Source organism: Triturus cristatus, chromosome 6, assembly GCF_964204655.1.
Source record: "Triturus cristatus chromosome 6, aTriCri1.1, whole genome shotgun sequence".
NCBI lineage: Eukaryota > Metazoa > Chordata > Amphibia > Caudata > Salamandridae > Triturus > Triturus cristatus.
Window position 1 is genome coordinate 379,495,145 of NC_140589.1, and position 25,922 is coordinate 379,521,066.

At 46.5% G+C, this 25,922-nt stretch overlaps 1 protein-coding gene across 1 annotated transcript in view; it reads left to right on the top strand.

The window, feature by feature from the left end:
* EIPR1 (EARP complex and GARP complex interacting protein 1) overlaps positions 1 to 25,922 on the top strand; it is a 689,682-nt gene that overhangs the window by 382,448 nt on the left and 281,312 nt on the right. The window lies entirely within an intron of this gene.

Here is a 25,922-nt window from a genome sequence, read left to right on the forward strand (position 1 = left end):
CTTCATTCAGAAAATGATCACCTACAATTTGCTAAGGGCATAAAAACGTGGCTGTTTCTCTGAAGTCATATTTTTACAGGCAAGTGCCAGGGCACAATTATGGTTAGCAGTTTCATGCTTTACAAATCTGTTTCATTCATTCATTCACAAACACAAGGAGATGATGGACGGGGCTCTGAAACTTTTCAGACACTCACCCCCAGTCACAGATCTGGGTTGAATCCATCATCATTCTATAGCTCACTTCGCCACCTCAGTTCAGACCCAGCTATATGCAAATCAGTCTCGACCCTGTGCCTCTGGACTGCACTCTGTCCATCATCTCCTTGTGTTTCCTGTGTCTCATGGGAACAGTCCAGCCCGAACTGCCAAGCCAGGTCTTCCCTGAACCGGAAACAAGCATCCAGGGACCGGTTTCTGGGTAACACCCATCATCAGCCAGGCTAGCTTGAATCCAGTGGCAAAGTGAGCAAGGGACCCACGTCTGGGCATACCCTGCCAATTTAGGGCGAACAAAGCAAACACAAGGAGATGATGGACAGAGCGCTGAAACTTTTCAGACACTCACCCTCAGTCACAGATCCGGGTTGAATCGATCATCATTCTTTAGCTCACTTCGCCATTCAGTTCAGGCCGAGCTAAATGCAAATCAGTCTTGACCATGTGCCACATGGGAACAGTCCAGCCCAAACTGCCAAGCCAGGTCTTCTCTGAACCAGAAACAAGCATCTTGTGACCGGTTTGTGGGTTACACCCTTCATCAGCCAGGCTAGCTTGAATCCAGTGGCAAAGTGAGCAAGGGACCGATGTTTGGGCATACCCTGCCAACTCAAGGCGAACAAAGCAAACACAAGGAGATGATGGACGGAGCGCTGCCCACTACATACCTTAAAGTGGCTTCCCCACACTTAAAAAGCCAAAGATTGGTCTCAAGGGTTTGTAGGGTGTCCCTGCTCGTACAGGGGCACCCTCACACTTAGAACCCTGCCTGTGGGCTGTAAGGCCTACCTTAAGGGTGTCTTATAGATTTAAAATGCAGTGACCGGGAAAACCTTATATCTAAAGTAAAAGGTGCATGCACCATTTTAGTTGCAAAAAAAGAGGGGTACCCCTGGAAATGAGAATTTTTCCTAAATCAGGGAAAGGATAACGTGTGTGAAAATCTTGTAGGAATTGTAATACTCAGTGGACCTTATTAATTTCAATATTAATATAACATTACCCAGATGCTGATCAATATCAAAAATGTTTATTTGTTCAACAATATTAAATATTTTGTTCTTTTATCATTTTTTGTTAAAAATCAACACCAATACTTTATACACATATTCAAGAAGTTCCTTATCCAATGCAATGCATATCACTCAATTGGTATATTTCTGTGATAACTCTTACTTAGTCCTATACAGACTTACTCCCACATTCATCCACTATCTACCTTATCATGGATTGGATGCAAGTTTATACAAAAAATCAAAGCAATTGTTGTATTTTAGGCAAAACGCAGTGTGTCCAATATTTTCATTACAAATTACCTTTAGTCAGTGCTAAACTTGATTAGGATTTTATCCATATGGGGTATGTTGCAAATTATTAAGGATTTAGTTTTGCCAATTTGGATATGGCATCTATATCAGTTATAGAGAACATTCATCATCGTCATGGCTAAAAAATGAATCTTGTCACACACACAAGCATGCACCATTTTACACAGGCTGCAATGGCAGACCTGCAGACACAGTTTGCATGGGCTGCCATGGGTGGCATAATAAATTCTGCAACCCATGGGAAACGCCTGGTGTACCAATGCCCTAGGTACCTTAGAACCATATACGAGGGACTTACTAGGGGTACACCGGCATACCAACTGTGGGGTGTACTAAGTACATACCAATGAATTTAGGAGAGAGAATTTAGGAGAGAGACACTACGAATGACCTCCCTAGTGTTGGGATCAACCATAAAATCGACTTCCCACCCCTTTCTATGATAGTCCGCTACAACCAAGGCAAGGTTATTGTTGCATGTAGTCTACTTGTGAAAGAAAGGTAGTAAAATAGTTGTCCACCCGTGGTATTTGTGGAGCTAATGACAATACAAACCCTACTCTGTACCAATGCTTGATTAAAGTAGTATTTATTATCCTTAGCAGTCCAGCCTCCAACATCTTCTCCTGCCAAGTACAGGGTCTTCACTGCATCCTCTGTGCTGCGGGCGTTTAATCTTTGTGAGCTGCTCAAGGTCCTCTTGCGACCTATTGTGCCTGCAGCTTGTGGGTCATTTTGAGGGTCTTCTCCTGTTTCAGTGGACTCCCCTGCTTGCTTGGGGCCCTCTCTGACTCTCCTGCTTGTGGTGAATCCCTTGGACCTTGCTGGTCCCAACGTTGCTCCTTCTTCGCTTTTCACGCATGTTGCAGCTGCCAAGGCTTGTTGGTGCTCCCGCTGGACATCGACCCCCTGGTTCTTGACTGCTGATGTGGGACAGCTTGTGTACGGTTCCTGGTCTACCAGAGTGTTGCCTGGTTCTCACAGCTGCCGCAACAAGGTCACCGTCAACACTTTTGAACCATTCGTCATTGGTGGGCATTGCTCTCATGTGCTTCCTGGTCACCTCCAAGTGGCATAGACAGTGTCCCCTATGCTTACAGGTTCTCCTCTTCAAGAATCCACCATTGAATTCCACCAAACTCTTCCACAGTCTTCTCCAGCTGCATATTTCCTGAAGTCCTCCGTTGTGGTGTATGGCGGTTTCCGACTTCACTTCACACCTATGCACCAGGCTTCCCTGGTGTAGTTATCCTGATTCCTGGGTATCCACGTGTGGGGTGACTGTCCAACCTTCTGTCTTCCACTGGGTTTCTACAGAGTCCACTGGGAAGGGTCCTTCTGCCAAATTGCAACATGACTTCCCCATTGACTTCTATTGGACACACGGCTTTGTTTCCACTCTGCACACTGCCTCGGTGGGGCACCTGGGTACTTACCTTGGGTGGTTCCTTGTGTCCCAAGCTTCTCTAAGTCTCCTGGTCCAAGTCACGACTTCAGTCGCAGTTCGCATTCCACTTTCTTAATATATAGTTTGGTCTCCCCGCTGTATCTTGAGATTGCTTACCTGTTACAATTGAAGTATTACTGTGTATTTGTGTTTATATCTCCGGTAGGTGAAAAATGTGTTAGTGAGTATTGTGTAGTAAATAGAACTATTTTCATATATACATTATGTGGTTCTTTTTCATATAACCTTCACTGCGTGATTAGCTCTGGTAAAACAAGCTGCTTAACTTTCCTTCTAGATAAGCCTGAAGGCTGCTGGCCACAGCTACCACTTAGAGAGATTTCTAAGGTTGTCTAAGACCACTAAAATCACCATAATGGTTGTCTAGATTAGTGCCAGGTGCTTCACTTAAATAAGTGTGCACCATATACTAAGCCGGCCTCCTACACGTGGTAATGTGAACATGATCATAACTAAAGCACTAAAACCAATTCAGCAGATACCCAGTGACACCCTGATAAATGAAGCCCTTGCAAGGCTGTGGTCCAAGGTGAGAACTGGTAGAATCAGACTGCATTCCGTTAGGAAAGCTGCTTGATGGATCATAAGCCCAACACAACACAGGTAGTATTATTTTGGGCCTCAATGGTTGTAATCTCATTTGTTTCCTCTTGATCATAAAAAAGTATGAACGAAGAGAATTGTGTTCCGAAGATTATTTAGGATCTGGTGCACAGAAGAGTGACACGTAATTAAGTGCTGGGCAGCTGTAGGGACTGGGGCCTGGGTACCTCTGTGCCTTGAACACAAGTATGTCAGCCGTTGGAGCCTTCTAGGATCTGAAACGAATAATGTGCCTTTTTGGAGCCTTCTAGGCTCTTTCAACGATGTGCCCCACTAGAGCATTCTACCGCTCTAAAACAACGATTGCCCTCCTCGTTGGAGTCCCGATCAGGGACTCGAGAAATCACCAAGAATAATGCCCCGTCGTTGGAGTCCTGGTCCTGGACTCGAGAAATAATGCCCCCGTAACGTTGGTGCGTGCAAGCTCTATAAAACAACCAATGCGGGGGACGTGGGAGCCCTCTAGGCTCGTTAACCACTCTGCCCCCTTTACCGTTGGAGTCCCGCTCGGGGGACTCAAAACCAACAATGCCCCCGGGGTTGGAGCATCACGTGCTCTGAACAAGTAGGCCGCCCCCACGTTGGAGTCCCGCTCAGGGGACTCTAAGCAGATAATGCCAGTGGGGTTGGGCTGCGCACGCAGCAGGACAGCGAGGCAGAACTGCCTTGTGCCTTCCCGGGCACTGCACAGGCTGGGGGCGCAAGGAAATGCTCCCAGCCACACGGGGACTTCGGGCTCAGCAGAGCGCCTCACCTGTCACAGGAGGGCTCCTGCTCCTCGGGGGCTCTCTCACTCTCGCCGGCAGCACTCCGTCGGGGCAGCAGCGTCTCGCTGCCTCGCTTCCTTCTTCCTCTGCCGAAGCACGGGGTATGCTCCCGTCGCTTCCGGCTCGATGTCCCGCCCACGTCCGAACTCCGGTTGCCTGGCTTCCGGTTTCGCGGGGGCCGCGGCGGTGATTTTCCGATCACGGTGATGCAGGGTGGGCACCCGCGAGGGGATACCACAAGAACGGAAAAGTCCCTGGTGGGGTGGGCACCTGCTAGGGATATGAATTCTCCAATAAAGCGGGGTAGGCTCCCGCTCGAGCACCACAATGCGGGGTGGGCACCCGTCTCAAATGCGGCAGAAAGCGGGGGAATCCCTACGTCGGGGTTCCCTCGCAGGTTATCGTAGCGCCACGCTGTGAGCCACTAAGGCAGGCACTTCTTAGAGAAACGCTTCTCTATGCTGGGGTCCAAATGAAGCGTTCCCAGTGCCATAAGGCAAATAAAAGCGCTTCCAGGCGCTTTGAGCGAATCCTTTAAAGTTTAGGAAGGTAGGCAGGGGGCAAGGCTGGGCCCAGAGCCAGCTCACTGGGCCTCCAGGCAGGGAGGTAGTCCAAGTGGCGGTCCTCTGGCCCAGCAACAGCAGCAGCCCCCTCAGGCAGGATCCTGGAAGAGAACAAATTGTAAGGGGACACAGCCCCTTCTTATACACCTTTTCCCTTTGTTCTTGGTTCAGGGTGAGGGGGAAAACCAGTCGCAGCTGGTTGGGGAGCACCCTTGATGTGCTCAGCCCCTCACTCTATTCACTGGCAGGGCTAGGGTCATCAGTCGCACCACAGGGGGCGGAGCCAGCATTGTGTGGGGGAAAGCCCTGCCCTATTCAGGTCCAAGGTGCACTCCTCCCCAGCCATCCGCATGCTAAACTCACACTCACCACTGGGGCAGACCCACCCAGACTCCTGGAGCCAGGCTCACCAGCCAGCTCCAGCCAATCACACGCCAGACACCTTTTACACTAATATGCCAACTCCTAGAAGTGGCACTTCCGCACATGACATAATCATGCATTATACATCATTGCGAAGCATTCGATCACACGAGTCTGCACATACCAAACTCGAGCCTGCACACCCCACGCATCAGGAACTACCAGGGACACATACATTCCCCATGCATTCCTATGGGAGGGCAGGCCTATCTCACCACATGCACTCAGAGTGCGCACGCACTTAACTCTGGGACACAGGGAAAGTGCGCATAAACCAAAAATCACTACCACCAGGTCACTAGTAAAAGCAAAATGTTCAGGGGTGAACCTGCCAGAAGGGCCAAGTCCAACAAGGAGGATCTTAATGAGGATGATCCTGATGAGGGGGGGCTTTATTTAGGAGCAGAGGAGGCCCTGGCTGTTGTCCCAGAGGGGGAACTCCCAGAGGAGGGAGTCCATCTGCCCAATGAAAGAGAGTCCATTGTGAGGGCAGGGAGCAGTGTGTCTTCCAGGAACTTGTCCCCAGAGGAGCTTGTGGACAGGATAGCACAAAGGAAGTTCAGGCTACAAATGGCAAAACTTAAAATGGAGGAGAAGATGGTTCTGGAAGAAAAAAGATTGGTTGGGAGCCTGAGAGAGCTGGACATCAGAGTCTAGCAAACTGAGTCCAGCAGCAATGGTGGCAGCGTACCCCAGTAGCCACTGGAGAAAAAAGGGTCCTCATCCCAAAAGATCTGGTGCCTACTTTTGCTGCTATGGGAGATAACATAGATAACTGGTTTGAGGCCTATAAGGTTTCCTTTGAGATCAACTGGGTCCCTGAGGAAGATTGGGGAGCCAGTCCCAATCTGGTGTGACTCCCAAATCACCCCTAAACAGAAGAATACATGGTTCCCTGATTACAAGTCCTCAGGAAAGTGCTATGAGTGCCAAAAGATCGGTAGGTTAACGTAGTGTCCCTGGGTGACGAAAAGATTGTGCCAAAGGCCCATTCGCCTAGTAACACTAAGAAATGCAGGCAGTGGGTCATCATCAATAATCAGAGGGTGGAGGCTCTGAGAGACACAGGAGCCAGCAAGACAACCATCATATGGAGTGGAGGCGGTAGCTGAAACTTCTGATGACGTTAATAAGGTTAGGCTGCTCGGCCGCACCACTGCCAGTGGCGGGGGTGGCAGTGGTCTTTGCGGGTTGTAGATAACTGGAGCAGGGGAAGCCTGTTGTGTGTCATGCTGCTGCTAGGTCCCGCTTCGGGGTTGCGGGCTCCAGCCAGCTGCTGGAATGGTGGGGGGCGCCCCCACTGACAAAATCACACCGGATGCCGCCGTGGAATCAGGCCGCTTCCTTCCTGCACCAGCCGCTGTCTGGCGCTTTACCGGCCGCTGCCCTTTGCCGCCCTAACCTCATCTCACTTCACCATAGCGGGAAAGTTTTGAGCTTCACCTATTGCTTCACCTATAGCGGCTTGCTGCTCTCGCCGAACTCACTGCTTGCTCCTCCTACTTCCTGCTCCCAGCTCGCTCTTGCAGACAGAAGAAATGGGTAGAATAGTTGGCAGGGAAGAGGAGACAACAGTTAAGTGTCATCTAGTGTCCTCAGAATAGATAGTCTCAAATATAGCCCACCAGCTTGACCACATATGTCTAGAACTGTTCTGGTAAGGGTGGCTATAAGCACACTTTTAGGGCGATGACATTGGGGCTAGCAACCACCATACCACCATATGATCTATGGGAAATTAATGCTTCTCACTCTCCCGTACAGCTCATTCCAATACATAACTTAGGTGTACCACCTAGTAGTATTCCAACAATTTAATGCACGTCAATCCTCCCTTATTTCTCTGGAGCATGAGGAGCCTGTTGGACATACAGGGTGTTACCCCTCTCTGTATGAATGCATGGAGTTTGTTCCATAGGCATTGATTATCTTCTGTAGAGCTAGGTGAAGGGAGGGATTGAAAGAGGTAAAGAAGTTGGGGGAATATAATAATTTTAATGAAGTTTATTTGACTTAGCCAGGATATATTTAGTGGGCGCCCCCATCCAATGTCCTCCAGGATGTTTCTACGCCATTCGGGCCAGTTGACATTGGTTCACCCATCGAAATGACTATTGATATTGCAGCCTAAATGTCTAATGGACTGCGAGGCCCACATTAAGGGAACTTGTGATTGTAGCTCTGGAAGTTGAGGTGCAGAATGGTTAGATTAATTACATGTGATTTCCCCTTATTGATTTTAAAACCCGTGACTGATTCAAAGGCATCTAAGGGGTCAACTGGCGTTAGAAAGAACTCTGCAGGATCAGTTAAAATGAGAAGGCGGTCGCCTGCAAACAGGGCCACATTATGGTTCATACCACCAAATGGGATCCCCGATATTTTATGCGATTGTCTGATTTGTATGGCCAGGAATTCCACCACCAGGGCAAACAAGAGAGAGGGGAAGTGGACACCCCTTTTTAGTGCCTTGTGCCTGAAAGATAGGCTTTGGAATTTGTCCATTTAGTCTAATAATCTCAGTTAGGAAAAGTAATGCTGGGATGATCTTGCTTATCATTACTGGACCTAGTTGTATCTTTTCCAATATTACCCTAAAGAAGGTCAAACTAACCTGATCAGATACTTCCTTTGTGTCTAAAGATAAACACGTCATGCGGTCCCTGCTTTTAAGTACTTTTTCAACCCAGTAAGGTATGCACCTGATGTTGACTGCCCCCTGGCGGTGCTGTCTGGTTCTCTAAAGCAGGGATGAGCGGTCAAGGCGCTGTGGTAGGAGTTTGGTGTAGAGCTTCGCATCTATATTCAAATCGCTATTGGGAGGTAGGTTGTTCAGTTGGTTGGGTCCTTTCCAGGTTTTGCAATGAGTGTGATTTCGGCCTTGCACATTGTAGAGAAGTTGAAAAGTGTGGTCAGCTAGTTTGGTAAAAGTGGACAGAAGGTTAAGTAGAAATCTAGAGAGAAGCCACCTGGTTCAGGTGTCATACCCTGGGGCATGGAGCAGAGGGTCTACGAACCCTGGCGGGATTAGTAGGTCCTTCAAGCAAATCGCTGCGACAAGGTACGATAGGGTCCATTTTCGAGTTTGGAGGTAGACACGGATGTCACAAGAGCTTTCAGGGCCCTTCATGTACAGAGCCTTGTAGAAAATGTGCACGGCTGATCGTTTCACCTTTTTGCTTATGCCCATGTATAATTGCTTGTCTTAACTCCAACTGTGTGTGATTTGGCTGTAGAGAGTAATTTTGCATGTGAGTATTGTGCCCACCTTGTCCCCTTTATCATACATTGATTGCTTAAGCGAAAGCAGCGAGCTCTATGCTCGATTTGTTATGTGCCCTCCAGGTGCATTTTGAAGTGTAGTTCCTTCTTCTCAAGTTGTATGGGACTCCGGAAAGAGGGGTATTTGAATGACCTTGCGTTGAAGGAGTGAGTGAACTCTCTATCGTTGTATTGGGTTATTCACTTCCCTAATGTTCCATGTGATGATGGTGTAATGGTGATCGGTGACTATATTATCGGAGCTACAGTTCACAGGCTGTCTTCCATTTTACCCCCCCCCCCCTCCCAGTTTAAACTGTGCCATGTTTCCTTCCTTAAGGTGGGGGTTTGAACCCTGTTCCTAACATGCAATAGAGGGAAATGGCAATAAAGAAGATTAAACCATAACAAAATTAACTTCTTAGATGGCAGGCTGCAAAGGGCTGTCCAGCAAAGTGTCCCAGAAGCAACGCTATGCATTCTTCTGTTCAAGGCTGCTCTTTGCTCAGATACCGGCCTGGCCAGAACCAAATATGGCACTCCTTAGTCCCCTGCATTTCACCCTAGTTGTAGCCTGTAACTTGAGATATACAAGGAGCAAACCATTATCTCCATTAATTTAGCAAATATTCTTTTCTTTGCATCCTGGTACTTGAAGTCCTGAATTTATAGTGAGGAGCAACAAAACTGCATTGGCTGCAATCCAAAGAGAAACGGTAAAACTTAATAAGACACCACTAATCGAGTAGCACAGTAGTTTCCTGTTTGTCAGCATTATGTGACCAGAAAGATGGAAAATGTTTCATATTTAGAAAATAATAATATGAATTTAGCGTTATAGAGGTTCGGCTGCTCGACTGAGACCTTCACTGCACCGCTGTCGCCTGAGCTTTCAATGCTACTTTGTGCCTAATTTGTGTAACTCTCTGCAAGTTTATCTTCATTCAGAAAATGATCACCTACAATTTGCTAAGGGCATAAAAACGTGGCTGTTTCTCTGAAGTCATATTTTTACAGGCCAGTGCCAGGGCACAATTATGGTTAGCAGTTTCATGCTTTACAAATCTGTTTCATTCATTCATTCACAAACACAAGGAGATGATGGACGGAGCTCTGAAACTTTTCAGACACTCACCCCCAGTCACAGATCTGGGTTGAACCCATCATCATTCTTTAGCTCACTTCGCCACCTCAGTTCAGACCCAGCTATATGCAAATCAGTCTCGACCCTGTGCCTCTGGACTGCACTCTGTCCATCATCTCCTTGTGTTTCCTGTGCCTCATGGGAACAGTCCAGCCCGAACTGCCAAGCCAGGTCTTCCCTGAACCAGAAACAAGCATCCTGGGACCAGTTTCTGGGTAACACCCATCATCAGCCAGGCTAGCTTGAATCCAGTGGCAAAGTGAGCAAGGGACCCACGTCTGGGCATACCCTGCCAATTTAGGGCGAACAAAGCAAACACAAGGAGATGATGGACAGAGCGCTGAAACTTTTCAGACACTCACCCTCAGTCACAGATCCGGGTTGAATCGATCATCATTCTTTAGCTCACTTCGCCATTCAATTCAGACCGAGCTAAATGCAAATCAGTCTTGACCATGTGCCACATGGGAACAGTCCAGCCCAAACTGCCAAGCCAGGTCTTCTCTGAACAAGAAACAAGCATCTTGTGACCGGTTTCTGGCTTACACCCTTCATCAGCCAGGCTAGCTTGAATCCAGTGGCAAAGTGAGCAAGGGACCGATGTCTGGGCATACCCTGCCAACTCAAGGCGAACAAAGCAAACACAAGGAGATGATGGACGGAGCGCTGCCCACTACATACCTTAAAGTGGCTTCCCCACACTTAAAAAGCCAAAGATTGGTCTCAAGGGTTTGTAGGGGTGTCCCTGCTCGTACAGGGGCACCCTCACACTTAGAACCCTGCCTGTGGGCTGTAAGGCCTACCTTAAGGGTGTCTTATAGGTTTAAAATGCAGTGACCGGGAAAACCTTATATCTAAAGTAAAAGGTGCATGCACCATTTTAGTTGCAAAAAAAGAGGGGTACCCCTGGAAATGAGAATTTTTCCTAAATCAGGGAAAGGATAACGTGTGTGAAAATCTTGTAGGAATTGTAATACTCAGTGGACCTTATTAATTTCAATATTAATATAACATTACCCAGATGCTGATCAATATCAAAAATGTTTATTTGTTCAACAATATTAAATATTTTGTTCTTTTATCATTTTTTGTTAAAAATCAACACCAATACTTTATACACATATTCAAGAAGTTCCTTATCCAATGCAATGCATATCACTCAATTGGTATATTTCTGTGATAACTCTTACTTAGTCCTATACAGACTTACTCCCACATTCATCCACTATCTACCTTATCATGGATTGGATGCAAGTTTATACAAAAAATCAAAGCAATTGTTGTATTTTAGGCAAAACGCAGTGTGTCCAATATTTTCATTACAAATTACCTTTAGTCAGTGCTAAACTTGATTAGGATTTTATCCATATGGGGTATGTTGCAATTTATTAAGGATTTAGTTTTGCCAATTTGGATATGGCATCTATATCAGTTATAGAGAACATTCATCATCGTCATGGCTAAAAAATGAATCTTGTCACACACACAAGCATGCACCATTTTACACAGGCTGCAATGGCAGACCTGCAGACACAGTTTGCATGGGCTGCCATGGGTGCCATAATACATTCTGCAACCCATGGGAAACGCCTGGTGTACCAATGCCCTAGGTACCTTAGAACCATATACGAGGGACTTACTAGGGGTACACCGGCATACAAACTGTGGGGTGTACTAAGTACATACCAATGAATTTAGGAGAGAGAATTTAGGAGAGAGACACTACGAATGACCTCTCTAGTGTTGGGATCAACCATAAAATCGACTTCCCACCACTTTCTATGATAGTCCGCTACAACCAAGGCAAGGTTATTGTTGCATGTAGTCTACTTGTGAAAGAAAGGTAGTAAAATAGTTGTCCACCCGTGGTATTTGTGGAGCTAATGACAATACAAACCCTACTCTGTACCAATGCTTGATTAAAGTAGTATTTATTATCCTTAGCAGTCCAGCCTCCAACATCTTCTCCTGCCAAGTACAGGGTCTTCACTGCATCCTCTGTGCTGCGGGCGTTTAATCTTTGTGAGCTGCTCAAGGTCCTCTTGCGACCTATTGTGCCTGCAGCTTGTGGGTCATTTTGAGGGTCTTCTCCTGTTTCAGTGGACTCCCCTGCTTGCTTGGGGCCCTCTCTGACTCTCCTGCTTGTGGTGAATCCCTTGGACCTTGCTGGTCCCAACGTTGCTCCTTCTTCGCTTTTCACGCATGTTGCAGCTGCCAAGGCTTGTTGGTGCTCCCGCTGGACATCGACCCCCTGGTTCTTGACTGCTGATGTGGGACAGCTTGTGTACGGTTCCTGGTCTACCAGAGTGTTGCCTGGTTCTCACAGCTGCCGCAACAAGGTCACCGTCAACACTTTTGAACCATTCGTCATTGGTGGGCATTGCTCTCATGTGCTTCCTGGTCACCTCCAAGTGGCATAGACAGTGTCCCCTATGCTTACAGGTTCTCCTCTTCAAGAATCCACCATTGAATTCCACCAAACTCTTCCACAGTCTTCTCCAGCTGCATATTTCCTGAAGTCCTCCGTTGTGGTGTATGGCGGTTTCCGACTTCACTTCACACCTATGCACCAGGCTTCCCTGGTGTAGTTATCCTGATTCCTGGGTATCCACGTGTGGGGTGACTGTCCAACCTTCTGTCTTCCACTGGGTTTCTACAGAGTCCACTGGGAAGGGTCCTTCTGCCAAATTGCAACATGACTTCCCCATTGACTTCTATTGGACACACGGCTTTGTTTCCACTCTGCACACTGCCTCGGTGGGGCACCTGGGTACTTACCTTGGGTGGTTCCTTGTGTCCCAAGCTTCTCTAAGTCTCCTGGTCCAAGTCACGACTTCAGTCGCAGTTCGCATTCCACTTTCTTAATATATAGTTTGGTCTCCCCGCTGTATCTTGAGATTGCTTACCTGTTACAATTGAAGTATTACTGTGTATTTGTGTTTATATCTCCGGTAGGTGAAAAATGTGTTAGTGAGTATTGTGTAGTAAATAGAACTATTTTCATATATACATTATGTGGTTCTTTTTCATATAACCTTCACTGCGTGATTAGCTCTGGTAAAACAAGCTGCTTAACTTTCCTTCTAGATAAGCCTGAAGGCTGCTGGCCACAGCTACCACTTAGAGAGATTTCTAAGGTTGTCTAAGACCACTAAAATCACCATAATGGTTGTCTAGATTAGTGCCAGGTGCTTCACTTAAATAAGTGTGCACCATATACTAAGCCGGCCTCCTACACGTGGTAATGTGAACATGATCATAACTAAAGCACTAAAACCAATTCAGCAGATACCCAGTGACACCCTGATAAATGAAGCCCTTGCAAGGCTGTGGTCCAAGGTGAGAACTGGTAGAATCAGACTGCATTCCGTTAGGAAAGCTGCTTGATGGATCATAAGCCCAACACAACACAGGTAGTATTATTTTGGGCCTCAATGGTTGTAATCTCATTTGTTTCCTCTTGATCATAAAAAAGTATGAACGAAGAGAATTGTGTTCCGAAGATTATTTAGGATCTGGTGCACAGAAGAGTGACACGTAATTAAGTGCTGGGCAGCTGTAGGGACTGGGGCCTGGGTACCTCTGTGCCTTGAACACAAGTATGTCAGCCGTTGGAGCCTTCTAGGATCTGAAACGAATAATGTGCCTTTTTGGAGCCTTCTAGGCTCTTTCAACGATGTGCCCCACTAGAGCATTCTACCGCTCTAAAACAACGATTGCCCTCCTCGTTGGAGTCCCGATCAGGCACTCGAGAAATCACCAAGAATAATGCCCCGTCGTTGGAGTCCTGGTCCTGGACTCGAGAAATAATGCCCCCGTAACGTTGGTGCGTGCAAGCTCTATAAAACAACCAATGCGGGGGACGTGGGAGCCCTCTAGGCTCGTTAACCACTCTGCCCCCTTTACCGTTGGAGTCCCGCTCGGGGGACTCAAAACCAACAATGCCCCCGGGGTTGGAGCATCACGTGCTCTGAACAAGTAGGCCGCCCCCACGTTGGAGTCCCGCTCGGGGGACTCTAAGCAGATAATGCCAGTGGGGTTGGGCTGCGCACGCAGCAGGACAGCGAGGCAGAACTGCCTTGTGCCTTCCCGGGCACTGCACAGGCTGGGGGCGCAAGGAAATGCTCCCAGCCACACGGGGACTTCGGGCTCAGCAGAGCGCCTCACCTGTCACAGGAGGGCTCCTGCTCCTCGGGGGCTCTCTCACTCTCGCCGGCAGCACTCCGTCGGGGCAGCAGCGTCTCGCTGCCTCGCTTCCTTCTTCCTCTGCCGAAGCACGGGGTATGCTCCCGTCGCTTCCGGCTCGATGTCCCGCCCACGTCCGAACTCCGGTTGCCTGGCTTCCGGTTTCGCGGGGGCCGCGGCGGTGATTTTCCGATCACGGTGATGCAGGGTGGGCACCCGCGAGGGGGATACCACAAGAACGGAAAAGTCCCTGGTGGGGTGGGCACCTGCTAGGGATATGAATTCTCCAATAAAGCGGGGTAGGCTCCCGCTCGAGCACCACAATGCGGGGTGGGCACCCGTCTCAAATGCGGCAGAAAGCGGGGGAATCCCTACGTCGGGGTTCCCTCGCAGGTTATCGTAGCGCCACGCTGTGAGCCACTAAGGCAGGCACTTCTTAGAGAAACGCTTCTCTATGCTGGGGTCCAAATGAAGCGTTCCCAGTGCCATAAGGCAAATAAAAGCGCTTCCAGGCGCTTTGAGCGAATCCTTTAAAGTTTAGGAAGGTAGGCAGGGGGCAAGGCTGGGCCCAGAGCCAGCTCACTGGGCCTCCAGGCAGGGAGGTAGTCCAAGTGGCGGTCCTCTGGCCCAGCAACAGCAGCAGCCCCCTCAGGCAGGATCCTGGAAGAGAACAAATTGTAAGGGGACACAGCCCCTTCTTATACACCTTTTCCCTTTGTTCTTGGTTCAGGGTGAGGGGGAAAACCAGTCGCAGCTGGTTGGGGAGCACCCTTGATGTGCTCAGCCCCTCACTCTATTCACTGGCAGGGCTAGGGTCATCAGTCGCACCACAGGGGGCGGAGCCAGCATTGTGTGGGGAAAGCCCTGCCCTATTCAGGTCCAAGGTGCACTCCTCCCCAGCCATCCGCATGCTAAACTCACACTCACCACTGGGGCAGACCCACCCAGACTCCTGGAGCCAGGCTCACCAGCCAGCTCCAGCCAATCACACGCCAGACACCTTTTACACTAATATGCCAACTCCTAGAAGTGGCACTTCCGCACATGACATAATCATGCATTATACATCATTGCGAAGCATTCGATCACACGAGTCTGCACATACCAAACTCGAGCCTGCACACCCCACGCATCAGGAACTACCAGGGACACATACATTCCCCATGCATTCCTATGGGAGGGCAGGCCTATCTCACCACATGCACTCAGAGTGCGCACGCACTTAACTCTGGGACACAGGGAAAGTGCGCATAAACCAAAAATCACTACCACCAGGTCACTAGTAAAAGCAAAATGTTCAGGGGTGAACCTGCCAGAAGGGCCAAGTCCAACAAGGAGGATCTTAATGAGGATGATCCTGATGAGGGGGGGCTTTATTTAGGAGCAGAGGAGGCCCTGGCTGTTGTCCCAGAGGGGGAACTCCCAGAGGAGGGAGTCCATCTGCCCAATGAAAGAGAGTCCATTGTGAGGGCAGGGAGCAGTGTGTCTTCCAGGAACTTGTCCCCAGAGGAGCTTGTGGACAGGATAGCACAAAGGAAGTTCAGGCTACAAATGGCAAAACTTAAAATGGAGGAGAAGATGGTTCTGGAAGAAAAAAGATTGGTTGGGAGCCTGAGAGAGCTGGACATCAGAGTCTAGCAAACTGAGTCCAGCAGCAATGGTGGCAGCGTACCCCAGTAGCCACTGGAGAAAAAAGGGTCCTCATCCCAAAAGATCTGGTGCCTACTTTTGCTGCTATGGGAGATAACATAGATAACTGGTTTGAGGCCTATAAGGTTTCCTTTGAGATCAACTGGGTCCCTGAGGAAGATTGGGGAGCCAGTCCCAATCTGGTGTGACTCCCAAATCACCCCTAAACAGAAGAATACATGGTTCCCTGATTACAAGTCCTCAGGAAAGTGCTATGAGTGCCAAAAGATCGGTAGGTTAACGTAGTGTCCCTGGGTGACGAAAAGATTGTGCCAAAGGCCCATTCGCCTAGTAACACTAAGAAATGCAGGCAGTGGGTCATCATCAATGATCAGAGGGTGGAGGCTCTGAGAGACACAGGAGCCAGCAAGACAACCATCATATGGAGTGGAGGCGGTAGCTGAAACTTCTGATGACGTTAATAAGGTTAGGCTGCTCGGCCGCACCACTGCCAGTGGCGGGGGTGGCAGTGGTCTTTGCGGGTTGTAGATAACTGGAGCAGGGGAAGCCTGTTGTGTGTCATGCTGCTGCTAGGTCCCGCTTCGGGGTTGCGGGCTCCAGCCAGCTGCTGGAATGGTGGGGGGCGCCCCCACTGACAAAATCACACCGGATGCCGCCGTGGAATCAGGCCGCTTCCTTCCTGCACCAGCCGCTGTCTGGCGCTTTACCGGCCGCTGCCCTTTGCCGCCCTAACCTCATCTCACTTCACCATAGCGGGAAAGTTTTGAGCTTCACCTATTGCTTCACCTATAGCGGCTTGCTGCTCTCGCCGAACTCACTGCTTGCTCCTCCTACTTCCTGCTCCCAGCTCGCTCTTGCAGACAGAAGAAATGGGTAGAATAGTTGGCAGGGAAGAGGAGACAACAGTTAAGTGTCATCTAGTGTCCTCAGAATAGATAGTCTCAAATATAGCCCACCAGCTTGACCACATATGTCTAGAACTGTTCTGGTAAGGGTGGCTATAAGCACACTTTTAGGGCGATGACATTGGGGCTAGCAACCACCATACCACCATATGATCTATGGGAAATTAATGCTTCTCACTCTCCCGTACAGCTCATTCCAATACATAACTTAGGTGTACCACCTAGTAGTATTCCAACAATTTAATGCACGTCAATCCTCCCTTATTTCTCTGGAGCATGAGGAGCCTGTTGGACATACAGGGTGTTACCCCTCTCTGTATGAATGCATGGAGTTTGTTCCATAGGCATTGATTATCTTCTGTAGAGCTAGGTGAAGGGAGGGATTGAAAGAGGTAAAGAAGTTGGGGGAATATAATAATTTTAATGAAGTTTATTTGACTTAGCCAGGATATATTTAGTGGGCGCCCCCATCCAATGTCCTCCAGGATGTTTCTACGCCATTCGGGCCAGTTGACATTGGTTCACCCATCGAAATGACTATTGATATTGCAGCCTAAATGTCTAATGGACTGCGAGGCCCACATTAAGGGAACCTGTGATTGTAGCTCTGGAAGTTGAGGTGCAGAATGGTTAGATTAATTACATGTGATTTCCCCTTATTGATTTTAAAACCCGTGACTGATTCAAAGGCATCTAAGGGGTCAACTGGCGTTAGAAAGAACTCTGCAGGATCAGTTAAAATGAGAAGGCGGTCGCCTGCAAACAGGGCCACATTATGGTTCATACCACCAAATGGGATCCCCGATATTTTATGCGATTGTCTGATTTGTATGGCCAGGAATTCCACCACCAGGGCAAACAAGAGAGAGGGGAAGTGGACACCCCTTTTTAGTGCCTTGTGCCTGAAAGATAGGCTTTGGAATTTGTCCATTTAGTCTAATAATCTCAGTTAGGAAAAGTAATGCTGGGATGATCTTGCTTATCATTACTGGACCTAGTTGTATCTTTTCCAATATTACCCTAAAGAAGGTCAAACTAACCTGATCAGATACTTCCTTTGTGTCTAAAGATAAACACGTCATGCGGTCCCTGCTTTTAAGTACTTTTTCAACCCAGTAAGGTATGCACCTGATGTTGACTGCCCCCTGGCGGTGCTGTCTGGTTCTCTAAAGCAGGGATGAGCGGTCAAGGCGCTGTGGTAGGAGTTTGGTGTAGAGCTTCGCATCTATATTCAAATCGCTATTGGGAGGTAGGTTGTTCAGTTGGTTGGGTCCTTTCCAGGTTTTGCAATGAGTGTGATTTCGGCCTTGCACATTGTAGAGAAGTTGAAAAGTGTGGTCAGCTAGTTTGGTAAAAGTGGACAGAAGGTTAAGTAGAAATCTAGAGAGAAGCCACCTGGTTCAGGTGTCATACCCTGGGGCATGGAGCAGAGGGTCTACGAACCCTGGCGGGATTAGTAGGTCCTTCAAGCAAATCGCTGCGACAAGGTACGATAGGGTCCATTTTCGAGTTTGGAGGTAGACACGGATGTCACAAGAGCTTTCAGGGCCCTTCATGTACAGAGCCTTGTAGAAAATGTGCACGGCTGATCGTTTCACCTTTTTGCTTATGCCCATGTATAATTGCTTGTCTTAACTCCAACTGTGTGTGATTTGGCTGTAGAGAGTAATTTTGCATGTGAGTATTGTGCCCACCTTGTCCCCTTTATCATACATTGATTGCTTAAGCGAAAGCAGCGAGCTCTATGCTCGATTTGTTATGTGCCCTCCAGGTGCATTTTGAAGTGTAGTTCCTTCTTCTCAAGTTGTATGGGACTCCGGAAAGAGGGGTATTTGAATGACCTTGCGTTGAAGGAGTGAGTGAACTCTCTATCGTTGTATTGGGTTATTCACTTCCCTAATGTTCCATGTGATGATGGTGTAATGGTGATCGGTGACTATATTATCGGAGCTACAGTTCACAGGCTGTCTTCCATTTTACCCCCCCCCCCTCCCAGTTTAAACTGTGCCATGTTTCCTTCCTTAAGGTGGGGGTTTGAACCCTGTTCCTAACATGCAATAGAGAGAAATGGCAATAAAGAAGATTAAACCATAACAAAATTAACTTCTTAGATGGCAGGCTGCAAAGGGCTGTCCAGCAAAGTGTCCCAGAAGCAACGCTATGCATTCTTCTGTTCAAGGCTGCTCTTTGCTCAGATACCGGCCTGGCCAGAACCAAATATGGCACTCCTTAGTCCCCTGCATTTCACCCTAGTTGTAGCCTGTAACTTGAGATATACAAGGAGCAAACCATTATCTCCATTAATTTAGCAAATATTCTTTTCTTTGCATCCTGGTACTTGAAGTCCTGAATTTATAGTGAGGAGCAACAAAACTGCATTGGCTGCAATCCAAAGAGAAACGGTAAAACTTAATAAGACACCACTAATCGAGTAGCACAGTAGTTTCCTGTTTGTCAGCATTATGTGACCAGAAAGATGGAAAATGTTTCATATTTAGAAAATAATAATATGAATTTAGCGTTATAGAGGTTCGGCTGCTCGACTGAGACCTTCACTGCACCGCTGTCGCCTGAGCTTTCAATGCTACTTTGTGCCTAATTTGTGTAACTCTCTGCAAGTTTATCTTCATTCAGAAAATGATCACCTACAATTTGCTAAGGGCATAAAAACGTGGCTGTTTCTCTGAAGTCATATTTTTACAGGCCAGTGCCAGGGCACAATTATGGTTAGCAGTTTCATGCTTTACAAATCTGTTTCATTCATTCATTCACAAACACAAGGAGATGATGGACGGAGCTCTGAAACTTTTCAGACACTCACCCCCAGTCACAGATCTGGGTTGAACCCATCATCATTCTTTAGCTCACTTCGCCACCTCAGTTCAGACCCAGCTATATGCAAATCAGTCTCGACCCTGTGCCTCTGGACTGCACTCTGTCCATCATCTCCTTGTGTTTCCTGTGCCTCATGGGAACAGTCCAGCCCGAACTGCCAAGCCAGGTCTTCCCTGAACCAGAAACAAGCATCCTGGGACCAGTTTCTGGGTAACACCCATCATCAGCCAGGCTAGCTTGAATCCAGTGGCAAAGTGAGCAAGGGACCCACGTCTGGGCATACCCTGCCAATTTAGGGCGAACAAAGCAAACACAAGGAGATGATGGACAGAGCGCTGAAACTTTTCAGACACTCACCCTCAGTCACAGATCCGGGTTGAATCGATCATCATTCTTTAGCTCACTTCGCCATTCAATTCAGACCGAGCTAAATGCAAATCAGTCTTGACCATGTGCCACATGGGAACAGTCCAGCCCAAACTGCCAAGCCAGGTCTTCTCTGAACAAGAAACAAGCATCTTGTGACCGGTTTCTGGCTTACACCCTTCATCAGCCAGGCTAGCTTGAATCCAGTGGCAAAGTGAGCAAGGGACCGATGTCTGGGCATACCCTGCCAACTCAAGGCGAACAAAGCAAACACAAGGAGATGATGGACGGAGCGCTGCCCACTACATACCTTAAAGTGGCTTCCCCACACTTAAAAAGCCAAAGATTGGTCTCAAGGGTTTGTAGGGGTGTCCCTGCTCGTACAGGGGCACCCTCACACTTAGAACCCTGCCTGTGGGCTGTAAGGCCTACCTTAAGGGTGTCTTATAGGTTTAAAATGCAGTGACCGGGAAAACCTTATATCTAAAGTAAAAGGTGCATGCACCATTTTAGTTGCAAAAAAAGAGGGGTACCCCTGGAAATGAGAATTTTTCCTAAATCAGGGAAAGGATAACGTGTGTGAAAATCTTGTAGGAATTGTAATACTCAGTGGACCTTATTAATTTCAATATTAATATAACATTACCCAGATGCTGATCAATATCAAAAATGTTTATTTGTTCAACAATATTAAATATTTTGTTCTTTTATCATTTTTTGTTAAAAATCAACACCAATACTTTATACACATATTCAAGAAGTTCCTTATCCAATGCAATGCATATCACTCAATTGGTATATTTCTGTGATAACTCTTACTTAGTCCTATACAGACTTACTCCCACATTCATCCACTATCTACCTTATCATGGATTGGATGCAAGTTTATACAAAAAATCAAAGCAATTGTTGTATTTTAGGCAAAACGCAGTGTGTCCAATATTTTCATTACAAATTACCTTTAGTCAGTGCTAAACTTGATTAGGATTTTATCCATATGGGGTATGTTGCAATTTATTAAGGATTTAGTTTTGCCAATTTGGATATGGCATCTATATCAGTTATAGAGAACATTCATCATCGTCATGGCTAAAAAATGAATCTTGTCACACACACAAGCATGCACCATTTTACACAGGCTGCAATGGCAGACCTGCAGACACAGTTTGCATGGGCTGCCATGGGTGCCATAATACATTCTGCAACCCATGGGAAACGCCTGGTGTACCAATGCCCTAGGTACCTTAGAACCATATACGAGGGACTTACTAGGGGTACACCGGCATACAAACTGTGGGGTGTACTAAGTACATACCAATGAATTTAGGAGAGAGAATTTAGGAGAGAGACACTACGAATGACCTCTCTAGTGTTGGGATCAACCATAAAATCGACTTCCCACCACTTTCTATGATAGTCCGCTACAACCAAGGCAAGGTTATTGTTGCATGTAGTCTACTTGTGAAAGAAAGGTAGTAAAATAGTTGTCCACCCGTGGTATTTGTGGAGCTAATGACAATACAAACCCTACCCTGTACTAATGCTTGATTAAAGTAGTATTTATTATCCTTAGCAGTCCAGCCTCCAACATCTTCTCCTGCCAAGTACAGGGTCTTCACTGCATCCTCTGTGCTGCGGGCGTTTAATCTTTGTGAGCTGCTCAAGGTCCTCTTGCGACCTATTATGCCTGCAGCTTGTGGGTCATTTTGAGGGTCTTCTCCTGTTTCAGTGGACTCCCCTGCTTGCTTGGGGCCCTCTCTGACTCTCCTGCTTGTGGTGAATCCCTTGGACCTTGCTGGTCCCAACGTTGCTCCTTCTTCGCTTTTCACGCATGTTGCAGCTGCCAAGGCTTGTTGGTGCTCCCGCCAGACATCGACCCCCTGGTTCTTGACTTCTGATGTGGGACAGCTTGTGTACGGTTCCTGGTCTACCAGAGTGTTGCCTGGTTCTCACAGCTGCCGCAACAAGGTCACCGTCAACTCTTTTGAACCATTCGTCATTGGTGGGCATTGCTCTCATGTGCTTCCTGGTCACCGCCAAGTGGCATAGACAGTGTCCCCTATGCTTACAGGTTCTCCTCTTCAAGAATCCACCATTGAATTCCACCAAACTCTTCCACAGTCTTCTCCAGCTGCATATTTCCTGAAGTCCTCCGTTGTGGTGTATGGCGGTTTCCGACTTCACTTCACACCTATGCACCAGGCTTTCCTGGTGTAGTTATCCTGATTCCTGGGTATCCACGTGTGGGGTGACTGTCCAACCTTCTGTCTTCCACTGGGTTTCTACAGGGTCCACTGGGAAGGGTCCTTCTGCCAAATTGCAACATGACTTCCCCATTGACTTCTATTGGACACACGGCTTTGTTTCCACTCTGCACACTGCCTCGGTGGGGCACCTGGGTACTTACCTTGGGTGGTTCCTTGTGTCCCAAGCTTCTCTAAGTCTCCTGGTCCAAGTCACGACTTCAGTCGCAGTTCGCATTCCACTTTCTTAATATATAGTTTGGTCTCCCCGCTGTATCTTGAGATTGCTTACCTGTTACAATTGAAGTATTACTGTGTATTTGTGTTTATATCTCCGGTAGGTGAAAAATGTGTTAGTGAGTATTGTGTAGTAAATAGAACTATTTTCATATATACACTATGTGGTTCTTTTTCATATAACCTTCACTGCGTGATTAGCTCTGGTAAAACAAGCTGCTTAACTTTCCTTCTAGATAAGCCTGAAGGCTGCTGGCCACAGCTACCACTTAGAGAGATTTCTAAGGTTGTCTAAGACCACTAAAATCACCATAATGGTTGTCTAGATTAGTGCCAGGTGCTTCACTTAAATAAGTGTGCACCATATACTAAGCCGGCCTCCTACACGTGGTAATGTGAACATGATCATAACTAAAGCTCTAAAACCAATTCAGCAGATACCCAGTGACACCCTGATAAATGAAGCCCTTGCAAGGCTGTGGTCCAAGGTGAGGACTGGTAGAATCAGACTGCATTCCGTTAGGAAAGCTGCTTGATGGATCATAAGCCCAACACAACACAGGTAGTATTATTTTGGGCCTGAGTGGTTGTAATCTCATTTGTTTCCTCTTGATCATAAAAAAGTATGAACGAAGAGAATTGTGTTCCGAAGATTATTTAGGATCTGGTGCACAGAAGAGTGACACGTAATTAAGTCTTTACAGACACCAGTAAAATCCACAAGACATGAAACTTATAGTAGGTTGTCTCTTAAATGCACTCCCAACCCAAAAAATATTCTGCCTTCTTCAGGCCTCCACTGTCATCTGAGAACACTGGAATGTAGGAAAAGGGCTTCCAGCACCTTTAAATTGCAATATTGCTACAACTGTAGGACTGAGTGTCAGCCAACAGGACGCACCACAAGGAACTAGTGATAAATGGAAAAATATGTTGATGTTGGGATTGAAACGGGAATACATGCTCTCACTAATGCTTTTGGGGTAGAGAAACAGTGCAAACTCACAACTGGGTGCAGTCATTTGATGATCCAAGCTAGGCCACAAGCCTCAAGTGCAGGAAATATCTTATGGGCATATAACAATAAGGCTTAATTCCTCAGTCGATGTTCATGCAGCTCCAGGCAGCTGGTTCTATTTATATTTATAGAGCACACTTATCACCTAAAAATTGTCATGGTGCTAACAAGCCTTAAATACCGGGGAGAACAGCAGTGGCACAGCCAACCAAAAAGGAGCGAGCCAAGTTTTCAGGGCTTTCCAAAAAACACAGCAGATCTTCTGAGAGTCTAAGGGAGACAGGAAGCGGATTCCATAGTTGAGATGCTCTCACTGTGAAAGCTCGCCCTCTCTGTCTTGTTTTCTTGAATTTAGGAATGCAGGATAGGTTGGCTGATGAAGAGCCTTGGGTAATATCTTTGTAAACGATTCTGCAGATGAACTGGTCCAAGTCCATGGAGAGCTTTTAAAACAATGATTAGAGATTTTAAAGCTATTCTCTGCTTGACTGGTAACCAGTGAAGCTCCTTAAGGGAGTCCGAGGCAGATGACCTTCTAGAACGATTCAGAGGCAGCTTTGCCACAGCAGCTTGAACTCTATACAATCTATTTATCAAATAGTCAGGGGTACCTAGAAGGAGGGAGTTGCAATAATGAAGCCTGCTCAGCATCATGTTGTGAATAATCAAGGGTTTGGTTTGAGCTGGTAGCATCAGAAGCAGTTTCCGCAGGCCTGGAAGAAGCGAGAAGCATGTCCCAGCTACTAAATTGTATTTGTACAGAGGTGCAGACCTGTGAAACCAACTCGTTCTGGAGGCCCGTAAATAGAAGCCACAGCCAATCAAACATCATGCCAGAAGTCAAACTGATTGTGCTATTCTTTCATTCAATAGCAGGGATATGGTCTAGATTCTAGAAGAATGGAAATTTCGATTATTGAAACCTTTTTAGGATGGCTACAGGGCCTTGCAAGGGAAAACAATACAAAGGATGTAAAGTCCACGCAAGTGTCAAGGAGGGATCCTCCTTCTTGTGCTGCAATACTCTTGCGCTCACTGAGTACTTCATCTACACAATAAACGGATAATGTACAACCTAAATCACACTACTTCCATGCAGCTCAACCACCGCATTCATGCAACAATAGCTGAAGGAGCCCAGTTGGTGTAAGACTGAATGGGTTTTCTGGGGGATAGCTGGTTGTTCTCCCTGTGATACAAGTAAAAGGGCCCTTGCACAACATAATTTAGGGAGCAGGGCACAATTGTCTGCACAGTCCTCGGAATTTTATGCCTACTTGTAGTGTTAGATTTCATATCAAGGTGTCAGCATTGTATCACTTACCCTGTGCAATTCTCTTAGATATTTTGAAGACTTCTTATTTCTTCTTGAATTCCAAATTATATTTACTGTAAGAAAGAGTGGGGAACCCAATATGCCATTGAAGGCTTGGGTAATCTAAATATTAGTCAGTAAGTGTGCCTACAAGGGATTTACTAAACCATGCATTAGTAAGCATTCATTTTGCATTCAATGTTGGCAAGCTCTATCCAGTAGCTCACTTTTTAATCATTTTGAAATCAAATTCACTTATTTCAATTTAAATGAATCTAAAGCAAGAAACCTAACATGGTGTATATATTTCAAAATAATAAATTTATATTGAGAAGATATTTCATTTTTTTTATTTTAAATTTATTTATTACTCCACAGCAGCATACAAAAAAAGAAACAATACGGAAATACCGTACAATAGTACATATATATATTTCACAATTTCAAGTATATCAAATATATTTCAAAATATTTCAAGTATGGTCACAAAATGAACCCCATATACTCAAACCGATCTTGCGTTTTTTAACCCCTTTAACAGAAAATAAGCTTAGTTCTAAATTGAATAGATTATACATTTTAGCCCGCCATGATTCAAATACAGGGGGGTCCATTTGGAGCCAGTTAGAGGCAACACATAGCCGTGCAACTGTCATGGCTATAAAAATCAGATAACGGTGATTGTATAGTAAAGTGCCTTTGTCAATTTCAGGCCCCATCCCTATTAACATTATGGCTGGTGTAATCTTCAGCGGTCTCCCAATAATTCCAGCCATGAACTTCTCTATATCCGCTATAAATCTAGACAATTTGCAACAACTAAAAAAAATATGCAGGCTATCAGCATTATCCCCCCGACAACGAAAGCATTTCCCATCATACCCTACACCCCACTTAAACATCCGAGCAGGGGTATATTACAAATCAAAGACAGTTTTAAAAAATTGTACTTTCAAGTTAGCGGACATTAACACAGCCCGAGATCTGGTAACAGCATCTTCAATAGATATGTAATGTACACCCAGTATGCTAACCCATTTACTATTCTGTTTCCCTATATCATCTGTTCTATATGATAGCAATATCTTATACAAGACGCCAATTTTCTCCTGTCGCCTTACAGCCTCTATAATTAAATTGGGAGCGGCCACAACTTTTTTCCGCATTAGATAATCCCGGACTTGAAGAAATTTAAAAAACTGAGAATTAGGTCAATTGTAATATTTCCCCAATTCTTCATATGACATTAGTGACCCCTCCTGGGAGAAAAAATCCCCTAATGTAATAATACCTTTTTTCCTCCACCCGTTGGCAATATTGTCCCAGAAAATGGGAGGAAGGATCTTAGTTGCATTCATTGGTGTATAATATGATAATCTCTCCAATATACAC